Source organism: Apium graveolens, chromosome 9, assembly GCF_009905375.1.
Source record: "Apium graveolens cultivar Ventura chromosome 9, ASM990537v1, whole genome shotgun sequence".
In the NCBI taxonomy this organism is placed as follows: Eukaryota; Viridiplantae; Streptophyta; class Magnoliopsida; order Apiales; family Apiaceae; genus Apium; species Apium graveolens.
In genome coordinates, this window is record NC_133655.1 from 258,985,665 (window position 1) to 258,997,084 (window position 11,420).

General features: G+C 41.4%; 2 non-coding genes across 2 annotated transcripts; both read right to left on the reverse strand.

The window, feature by feature from the left end:
* Positions 1 to 1,912: 1,912 nt before the first annotated feature.
* TRNAD-GUC (transfer RNA aspartic acid (anticodon GUC)) lies at positions 1,913 to 1,984 on the reverse strand. The gene has a single exon. It is a non-coding gene; the product is annotated as a tRNA-Asp (tRNA).
* Positions 1,985 to 3,421: 1,437 nt separating this feature from the next.
* LOC141687736 (small nucleolar RNA R71) lies at positions 3,422 to 3,528 on the reverse strand. The gene has a single exon (XR_012561221.1). It is a non-coding gene; the product is annotated as a small nucleolar RNA R71 (small nucleolar RNA).
* Positions 3,529 to 11,420: the final 7,892 nt, after the last annotated feature.

The window sequence follows — 11,420 nt, forward strand, 5'->3', positions numbered from 1 at the left end:
AACTTGGATAGCTGTTCAGGATGAGTTTTAAGAACAAAACACTTGCATCCAAATACATGAAAATACTTCAGATTTGGTTTCTTTTTCTTCACCATCTCATATGGTGTTTTTGAGTAAAACAAGCAGTCTGCACAGTTTCAGCCCAGAAATAGGTTGGAAGCTTTGCTTCATCAAGCATTGTGCGTGCAGCTTCAATGAGAGTTCTATTCTTCCTTTCAACAACTCCATTTTGCTGTGGAGTTCCAGGAGCAGAAATTTCCAGCTTGATTCCATGGTTTTTGCAGAACTCTTCCATAATCAAATTCTTGAACTCAGTACCATTATCACTCCTTATTATTTTCACAGAATCTTTGACCAATTTATCCAGTTGCCTGACATGATCAATCAAGATAGATGCAGTTTCACTTTTAGTGTGCAAGAAATACACCCATGTGTATCTGGTGAACTCATTGATAAGTGGCATTTTATACCACTTAGAATGTCTTAAAATGGCTTAAATTGGTGTCTTGAAATCAAGTATTTTGTGTATTTGATGCGTTTTTCTAGTGTTTATGCATTTCAGGGTATTAGTTGCATTTCGGGGGAGGAATCATCAAGAATAAGCCTTGGCATGTGTTCACCATTGCGAGAGGAAAGAAACGGGAAGATTATGGCGAATAAACGGAGCAAAATCAGATTTTTTCCAGTAGAGGTCTGAGCGCCCGCCCAGCATTGCTGAGCGGCCGCGCAGCAAGCTGAGCGCCCGCTCAGCAAGCTGAGCGGCCGCGCAGGGTCGGGGAAAAAAATATATTATTTTAGGACTTCTACTTCTGTTTGGTTTCCACTTCTATGTAATCTGAGTTTTATGGGACTATTATATAAGTAGATTTGAGATGTTTTCACAAGTGTGGATTGAAGAAGATTGTGTTTTTACGCAAGGAGCGAGGAGATAAGGAAGAAGACCGATTTAGCACACCGCAACGAAGAGGAAGCATATTTTCTTGTGATTCTTATTTTGTTGTAACGTTGGATGCTAGTTTTCTTACTTTGAACTTATTTACTCTTGTGACGTACTCTATTTTAATATAATTAGTTTAGTTATTATTTTCGTGTGTTTGTTTATCATGATTTCATATGAACCCATGATGACGATAAGTGCTATTATGGGCTAATCGTGATCATGGGGTTGCAACGGATTTATTATGGAATTCTTTAGTTAATTGTTTAATACTTTAGTGTATGATGATTGTATGATATCTAGCATTGGTTGTGCGTATTCGTCTTATATGCATCGCGAACATATAAGATAGGGTGTTAATCTCTTGTGAAGCGACGGTGGATCTTGAGATTTAGAACTTGCCATGCTAGCATAGGTTCATATATGTTGTGCATGATTAGTAGGTAACTCTAACAGTTTTATTTGACCTATGTAATCAAAAGGAATAAATTGTGCTTAAATCGTTGTGTTGTCAATTTCTGTAGACATATAGGAACTCAACATAATTTATGACTATTCAACTTCTATCTTAATTGTGGATGCTTGGTAGAATGGTATTAGTACAATGAAAGTTGGCTTTTATCAGTTTCATGTTATTCGATTAATATCATCACTGTCACATGCTAAACGTAATAACAATGGCTATTGAAGGAAGTAATAATGAAGTTGTGATCTCATGAGTGTTTTATTATTGATAATTTGAAGTGTTAAGTAAGTGATTAATTAAGTAGTTAATTATAGTTAATATTTAATCAACAATTTTAAGTGTTAGTGTCTTAACATTGAGAAGTAATCATACATTGGTGAGTGAGTTTAATTAGACAATAATTTAGTCTGAGTCTCTGTGGGAACGAACTAGAAAGTATTCTATATTACTTGCGAATGCGTATACTTGCGTGAATATTAGTGCGTGTTTTCGCCCTAACAAATTTTTGGCGCCGCTGCCGGGGATCGAACCCGGGTCACCCGCGTGACAGGCGGGAATACTTACCACTATACTACAACGATAAGTGCTATTATGGGCTAATCGTGATCATAGGGTTGCAACGGATTTATTATAGAATTCTTTAGTTAATTGTTTAATACTTTAGTGTGTGATGATTGTATGATATCTAGCATTGGTTGTGCGTATTCGTCTTATGTGCGTCGCGAACATATAAGATAGGGTGTTAATCTCTTGTGAAGTGACGGTGGATCTTGAGATTTAGAACTTGCCATGCTAGCATAGGTTCATGTATGTTGTGCATGATTAGTAGGTAACTCTAACAGTTTTATTTGCCCTATGTAATCAAAAGGAATAAATTGTGCTTAAATCGTTATGTTGTCAATTTCTGTAGACATATAGGAACTCAACATAATTGATGACTATTCAACTTCTATCTTAATTGTGGATGCTTGGTAGAATGGTATTAGTACAATAAAAGTTGGCTTTTATCAGTTTCGTGTTATTCGATTAATATCATCACTGTCACATGCTAAAGGTAATAACAATGGCTATTGAAGGAAGTAATAATGAAGTTGTGATCTCATGAGTATTTTATTATTGATAATTTGAAGTGTTAAGTAAGTGATTAATTAAGTAGTTAATTATAGTTAATATTTAATCAACAATCTTAAGTGTTAGTGTCTTAACATTGAGAAGTAATCATACATTGGTGAGTGAGTTTAATTAGACAATAATTTAGTCTAATTCTCTGCGGGAACGAACTAGAAAGTATTCTATATTACTTGCGAACGCGTATACTTGCGTGAATATTAGTGCGTGTTTTCGCCCTAACAAGTTTTTGGCGCCGCTGCCGGGGACTCGGCGTATTTGTTTAGTTTATGTACTTACCATCATTGGTCATTAGGACTCAGTGATTAGGACGTAGTAGTTACTTATTATTTCCGGTTGTGTTTCAGGTACTTTAGCAAGCGTTTATGCAAACTCGTTCTCGTGCTCGCAAGAGGACTTTAGATACAGCTAAGGATACAGACGAAGTTCTTGATATTACGAAGAAGTTAGATTTTGAGGATTCGGATTTAGGAACTGAGCGGAAAGAACCGGTAAACATGGGAGATCGTATTATTCAAGCTGATCTAGCTCTTATGGATTTTTCTCGGCCTAAAATTGATGACATTCAGTCAAGCATCCTTCATCCGGCTATTCAAGCTAACACCTTTGAAATCAAGCCGGGCACTATTCAGATGGTGCAGAATTCTGTTTCTTTTGGAGGAGCGGTAACTGAAGACCCCAACATGCACATAAGGAATTTTGTCAAGATCTGCAGCACTTTTAAGTATAATGGCGTGACTGATGAGGCTATCAAGTTGAGGCTTTTCCCATTCTCACTGAGGGACAAGGCTAAAGACTGGTTACATTCTGAACCAGCTGGGTCCATCACTACGTGGCAAGATCTTGTGCAAAAGTTTCTGGTGAAGTTTTATCGGATGATAAAGACTGCTGCTATGAGGAATGCTCTTACTCAGTTTGCGCAGCAACCTACTGAATCTATGTGCGAGGCTTGGGAACGCTACAAGGAAATGTTGAGAAAATGTCCACATCATGGTATGCCGAATTGGATGGTGATCACTGGTTTCTATAATGGTTTGGGGGCCTAATCTCGGCCCATGCTCGATGCAGCAGCTGGAGGCGCCTTATGGGCTAAAAGCTATACTGAGGCGTATAATCTTATAGAGACGATGGCTGCAAATGAGCATCAAAACCCAACTCAGAGGATGACGTCAGGCAAGGTAGCAGGTATTCTGGAAGTTGATGCAGCCACCGCTATTGCAGCCCAGCTCTAAGCGCTATCAATGAAGGTTGATTCTTTGGCTATATATGGAGTTAATCAAATAGCTATGGTTTGTGAGCTTTGTGCAGGTTCTCATGCTACGGATCAGTGTTCTCTGGTCAACGAATCTGTTCAGTATGTGAATAATTATCAGCGACAACAGCAGCCTGTGCCAGCGACCTATCATCCTAACAACAGAAATCATCCAAATTTCAGCTGGGGGAATAATCAGAATGCTATTCAGCAACCATATCAGCAAGGAGTGAGTAAACAGTTTAACCCACCTGGATTCCAGCAACCACAGCAGTATGCTACAAGGCAATCATATCCTCAACAGGGAAGTACAGCTGCACCTACTAGTGCTGATTTTGAGGAACTTAAGCTGTTGTGCAAGAGTCATGTGGTTTCTATCAAGACCTTGGAAAATCAAATCGGTCAATTAGCCAATGCAGTGCTCAATCGTCAACCTGGCACTCTTCCCAGTGACACGGAAGTACCAGGCAGGAAGGAAGCTAAAGAGCAAGTCAAGGCTATTACCTTAAGGTCTGGAAAAGTTGCTGATGCTGAAAAGGCAAACGAAGGAGAAGCTGAAATTAGTGATGAAGAATCTAAGTAAAAGGAGAAAGCGGCGGAACCAAGGAAGACTACTGTTGAACACACTCTGCCTGAGGCTAATACAGGGGAGAAACAGCTCTATCCTCCACCACCATTTCCTAAAAGATTGCAGCAACAAAAGCTGGATAGACAGTTCGGGAAGTTTCTGGAGGTGTTCAAGAAACTTCACATCAATATACCTTTCGCTGAGGCTCTGGAGCAAATGCCTAGTTATGCGAAGTTTATGAAGACTGTTCTTTCAAGGAAGGTGAAACTGGATGACCTTGAAACCGTTGCTCTCACGGAAGAATGCAGCGCTGTTCTGCAGCAAAAGTTACCACCAAAACTGAAAGATCCAGGTAGCTTCACCATTCCTTGCACCATTGGCAATCTGACTTTTGACAAGTGCCTTTGTGATTTGGGAGCAAGCATTAATCTGATGCCGTTGTCGATCTTTAAAAAGTTGGATCTGCCTGATCCAAAACCCACATACATGTCTCTATAATTGGCTGATCGTTCCATTACTTACCCAAGGGGCATAGTGGAGGATGTGCTCGTCAAGGTGGATAAGCTCTTCTTTCCTGCAGATTTTGTTATTCTGGATTTTGAGGAAGATAAGAAGATTCCCATAATCTTGGGAAGACCTTTCTTGGCTACTGGCCGTACCTTGATAGATGTGCAAAAAGGTGAACTTACTATGCGGGTACAAGAGCAGGATGTGACCTTCAACGTATTCAAGGCAATGAAATTCCCTACAGAAGATGAGGAGTGCTTAAAAGTAGATGTGATTAATTCCGCGATTACTTCGGAACTCGATCGCATGTTAATGTCTGATGCATTGGAAAAGGCCTTAGTGGGGGATTTTGACAGCGATGATGAAGATGGCAACGAGCAATTACAATATCTGAACGCTTCTCCCTGGAAGCGAAAGCTGGACATGCCGTTTAAATCTCTTGGTACTTCTGACCTTAAGAATGCTGAAGGAAAGCTCAAACCATCAATAGAGGAAGCACCTACCTTGGAGCTCAAGCCATTACCTGAACACTTGAGGTATGCTTTTTTAGGTGATTCATCTACGTTACCTGTTATTATTTCATCTGACCTTTCAGGTAGTGAGGAAGACAAGCTCTTAAGGATTTTGAGAGAATTCAAATCGGCTATTGGATGGACCATAGCAGACATCAAGGGGATAAGTCCTTCATATTGTTTGCATAAAATTCTGCTAGATGAAGGTAGTAAGCCAACTGTAGAACAGCAGCGAAGACTGAATCCCATCATGCAGGAGGTGGTGAAGAAAGAAATTCTGAAATGGCTGGATGCAGACATCATTTATCTTATTTCTGACAGCTCGTGGGTGAGCCCCGTACAATGTGTACCTAAGAAAGGAGGTATCACTGTGGTTGCAAATGAAAAGAATTAGCTCATCCCCACTCGAACAGTTACAGGATGGAGAGTATGCATGGATTATAGAAAATTGAACAAAGCCACAAGGAAGGATTACTTCCCTCTTCCATTTATCGATCAGATGCTTGACAGGTTGGCGGGTCATGAGTATTTTTGTCTTCTGGATGGTTATTCAGGGTATAATCAGATTTGTATTGCACCAGAGGATCAGGAAAAGACTACCTTCACTTGTCCATTTGGCACGTTTGCTTTTCGCAGAGTTTCGTTTGGGTTATGTGGCGCCCCGGCCACTTTTCAGAGATGTATGATGGCTATATTCTCTGACATGATTGGAAATAACGTCGAAGTGTTCATGGAGGACTTCTCCGTCTTTGGACATTCATATGATGAATGTTTGAATAATCTGTGCGCCGTACTCAAAAGATGCGTGGAAACTAATTTGGTGCTCAATTGGGAGAAATGTCATTTTATGGTACGTGAAGGCATTATTCTTGGGCATAAGGTCTCTAACAAGGGTCTGGAGGTGGACAAGGCCAAGGTGGGAGTCATTGAAAATCTTCCCCCACCTAACTCTGTGAAAGGAATCCGTAGTTTTCTTGGTCATGCGGGTTTTTATCGGTGATTCATCAAGGAATTTTCAAAGATATCTAAGCCGTTGTGCAATTTGCTTGAGAAAGATGTGCTTTTCAAATTTGATGATGAATGTTTGGCAGCATTCGAGACTCTCAAGAAGAGTTTGATCACTGCACCAGTTATTACAGCACCAGATTGGACAGAACCATTTGAGATGATGTGTGATGCGAGTGATTATGCGGTAGGTGCAGTTCTGGGACAGCACAAGAAAAATCTCTTCCATGTGGTCTACTATGCGAGTAAGACTTTAAATGGGGCCCAATTGAACTACACCACTACTGAGAAGGAGCTTTTGGCTATAGTCTTTGGTTTCGAGAAATTTCGATCTTATCTACTTGGTACGAAAGTAACAGTATTCACTGATCATGCGGCTATTCGCTATCTGGTTTCCAAGAAGGATCCGAAGCCGAGACTCATTCGTTGGGTGCTTTTACTTCAGGAATTTGAGTTAGAGATCAAGGATAGAAAAGGTACTGATAATCAAGTAGCTGACCATCTCTCTAGGTTGGAGAATCCCGATTCTACTTCACAAGATAGGACGTTAATCAATGAATCTTTTCCGGATGAGCAGTTGTTTGCAATTCAGGAGGAAGAACCATGGTTTGCAGATATTGTAAACTATCTCGTCAGCAATGTAATGCCTCCTAATTTGACATCCGCTCAAAAGAAGAAGTTTCTGCATGAGGTAAAGTGGTATATGTGGGATGAACCATATTTGTTTAGACAGGGAGTTGACCAGATCATCAGGAGATGTATCCCGTTCTGTGAGACGGAGGGGATATTACGAGACTGCCATTCCACGGTTTATGGTGGACACTATGGTGGTGAGAAGACGGTAGCTCGTATTCTGCAAGCAGGTTTTTTTTGGCCTACTTTGTTCAAGGATGCTCATCAGTTTGTTTTAAGGTGTGATCATTGCCAAAGAGTGGGAAATTTGACAAGGAAGGATGAGATGCCATTAAATGTGATGCTTAAAGTCGAGGTCTTTGATGTTTGGGGAATCGATTTCATGGGGCCTTTTATCTCGTCTTGCAATAATTAGTACATCTTGCTGGTAGTCAATTATGTCTCAAAATGGGTCGAAGTTAAAGCTTTACCGACAAATGATGCAAAGGCAGTGCTAAATTTTCTTCATAAGCAAATTTTCACAAGGTTTGGAACACCTCGGGTAATCATAAGTGATGAAGGATCGCATTTCTGCAACCGTAAGTTCACTTCTATGATGCAGCGTTATAATGTGAATCATCGAGTAGCTACTGCCTATCATCCGCAAACAAATGGTCAAGCGGAAGTGTCTAACAGAGAGATAAAGCGCATTCTAGAGAAGGTTGTTTGTCCGTCAAGGAAGGATTGGTCTTTAAAGCTCGATGAAGCTGTTTGGGCTTACAGAACAGCATACAAAACTCCACTTGGTATGTCCCCATTTCAGTTGGTGTACGGTAAGGGATGTCATCTACCTGCGGAGCTTGAGCATAAGGCTTACTGGGCATTGAAAAAGTTGAACCTGGATTTAGATGCAGCTGGTAAGAAAAGAATGCTTTAGCTTAATGAACTTGATGAATTTCGACTTCAAGCATACGAGAATAACAAAATGTATAAGGAAAAGGTGAAGAGGTGGCACGATAGGAAGCTACATCCTAAGTTATTTATGCCGGGGCAACAAGTTCTCTTATTTAACTCTCGGCTCCGACTTTTTCCAGGGAAGTTGAAATCGAGGTGGTCTGGGCCTTTTATCGTCAAAACTGTGTTTCCACATGGAACGGTGGAAATTTTTGAGACTGATCCGGACCAAGCATTCAAGGTTAACGGTCAGCGTTTGAAGCACTACTATGGGGACATGGCAAACCGAGAAGTGGTCAGTGCCATTTTGTTGACTACTTAAGAAGGGTACGAAACGTCAAGCTAATGACGAAAAAGAAGCGCTGCGTGGGAGGCAACCCATGAATTGTTGTTACAGGAACCCTTAGAAGTTAATAACCTATCCAAAAACATAAAAAAAATCAGAAAACAGGGGCTGGAAAAAAAAATTCCAGTGACCCCCTGAGCGCCCGCTCAGCTTCGCTGAGCGGCCGCTCAGCTTCGCTGAGCGACCGCTCAGGGGTCGAGTACCAGAATTTTTTTTACAGTTCAGAAAAAAAAAACATAAAAACCCATCACAGCCCATAAACCCACAAATTCTTTTCCCATTACCCCATGATTTTATCCCTCAACCCCACTCCTAATCTAATTTAACCTACTCCACACCCTATATATACATACACCTATCCTACATATCTCCCACAAACTTCCTACACTTAAACTCTTTCCCAAGCACCAAAACTCAGTTCTTACACACTTTTATTCACGAATCAAATGGCACCCAAGAGAGCACGCACTATTGACAGCAGCAGTACAGTTCCTACTGCCGATTCATCGAGGGGTACTGCTGCAAGGCCTCGGTTAACTGACAGAGCCGCGGAGGAGGAGTACACTAGGCTATTGGGGAAGCCAATTCTGAAGGAGAGAGGATTTTTACCATCAGGAAGGGATGGTGAGTTGCTGCCCATGATTGCAGAGAAGGGGTGGATAGCTTTTTGTGAGTCACCCGAGGCGGTACCGATAAGCGTTGTTCGCGAGTTCTACACAAACGTGAAGGCCGAAAAGAATGGGTTTTCTGTGGTCCGAGGGCTGACAGTTGTTTATCACCCTGCGGCAATTCGCCGTGTGATTGGCCAGCGAGAGAGGAAACCCGAGGAGGAGAACTAGAATCAAAAGACTGCTGAGGATTTTGACTTGGATTTGATTTGTGCGACTCTCTGTCGACCGGGCATAGTTTGGACCTTCAGGACCGGCACTAATGAGTATCGTCACTTTCCGGCGATCGTCATGAACAGGTATGCCCGTGCATGGAATGCATTTATTTGTGCTAATATTTTGCCTTCTTCGCATGCACACGAGGTCATAGTTGAGAGAGCACAATTGTTGTGGGGAATTCTGAATGAGGAGTGCTATGTGGACCTTGGTGAGTTTATCTACCAAGGAATTCTAAAGTTTTTGAGGGGAGCGAAGCATATGAACATCCCTTATGCATCCACGGTTACAAAGCTATGCCAAGCAGTGGGAGTGAACTGGCCGGCTCATGAGCAGTTGCAGTTGCCGACAGCTCCGATTGATTCTGGGATGCTGAATGGGATACAGGAGTGGATCGGTGGTGAGCCTGAGGAGTATGGGCTGGGTTATCGTCTTCCAGGAGGGCGTCCAGCACGAGGTGCTACTATGGCTAGGCCAGGGCGTGATGAGGCTGGTTCTTTGAGAGCTCAGGAGGGTGCTGGGATGGTTGATGCCCAGTATAGGAGGCTTACACGGCGGATGGATGCTATGTACGAGACGCAGAGCAGATTTGCTCAGGAGCTCACCCTTGCGTTAGGGACTGCTTTTCGGGGCCTTGGAGCTGATATCCAGTGGCCAGTTTTTGGTGAGGACTCTGCATACCCGCCGCCTGATACTCCACCCACTGAGGGTGATGATGATGATGATTCCGAGTAGGTATACCCTGTGTTCCTTTCTACTACCTTCACTGAGGACAGTGAAGGTTTTAAGTTTGGGGGTGGTAGTTAAGGAATATTGTGTGTGTGTCATATAGCTGCATATTCATGATAGTTTAGTTCATATAGTTGCATAATTTATGCCATATAGTTTTTTTTGTTATGTATGTCATGTAGCTCATGCATTTACCATGATCCCTTTTGCAATGATTTATCAACTGAATTATGATATTGATGCGAGTGTAGTGATAGCATTAAAGTGATATTAAGTCGTGTAGGTTGATATGCATGCTAGAAACATTTGTAATTCCACTAAGTCTTAGAGAATGCGTAAGGGCTAGATTGTTGTTATAATTTGGTTGTTTTCGAGGTCAATCTATTTATTATGCTTAGAATTCGATTATAGGTTCTTAGTGATAAAGGCATGAAAAAGAAAAAAAAATTTGGAGAAAAAAAAATGGAATTCGTTGCTAGTTGTGGCTAGGCGTCAAATGGCTAGTAGCCGGCTCGCATATGGTGCGAGTAGTCTAGGGTTGAGCAAGATGGAGCGAAACGTACTTTCTCAGAAGTTAGAAAAAAAAATATTTAGTTTATGCATAATTGATCAAGAGTGGGCTCTTTGGTATTCGAGTTATTAAGTTCTTAGGGGACTTTGTGCCTAGTGACCTAAGGTTTTTAGAGTCTGGGATCCGCTAACCTAACGCTCGTTACATGGATACCATTGTATAAGTCTTTTGTGGACCTCACTCATTGCACGGTCAATTAAGCATTTGTGTTGTGAATAAAAAGCACGATTCCGTAATAAGCTCCAGAATTCTTGTAGTGTTGAATATCACTTTGTGTCTAGAATTTTTATTCTCTGTATAATCATGTGATTGCCTTGAGGATAGTCAAGTCATAATAATTGGTCTAGTTCCGAAGCATATCTGTTAAGCATTTGTACACACCACGTTTCTGGCTGTATGTCCGTTTGCATGAGTTTATTGATCTTTAGTTGTCTAACTGCATTTGTTAAGATGTTGCAATTTGGTTGGTTAATTGTAGAAAGGGGGATCGCTGCATTTTCATATAGATTGCATTCATGCATGTTTTTATTTGTTTTTGAGTCTGTGACGCTTGAGGACAAACATCGATTTAAGTTTGGGGGTGTGATAAGTGGCATTTTATACCACTTAGAACGTCTTAAAATGGCTTAAATTGGTGTCTTGAAATCAAGTATTTTGTGTATTTGATGCGTTTTTCTAGTGTTTATGTATTTCAGGGTATTAGTTGCATTTCGGGGGAGGAATCATCAAGAATAAGCCTTGACATGTGTTCACCATTGCGAGAGGAAAGAAACGGGCAGATTATGGCGAAGAAACGGAGCAAAATCAGATTTTTTCCAGTAGAGGTCTGAGCACCCGCTCAGCATTGATGAGCGGCCGCGCAGCAAGCTGAGCGCCCGCTCAGCTATGCTGAGCGGCCGCGCAGGGTCGGGGAAAAAAATATATTATTTTAGGACTTCTACTTCTGTTT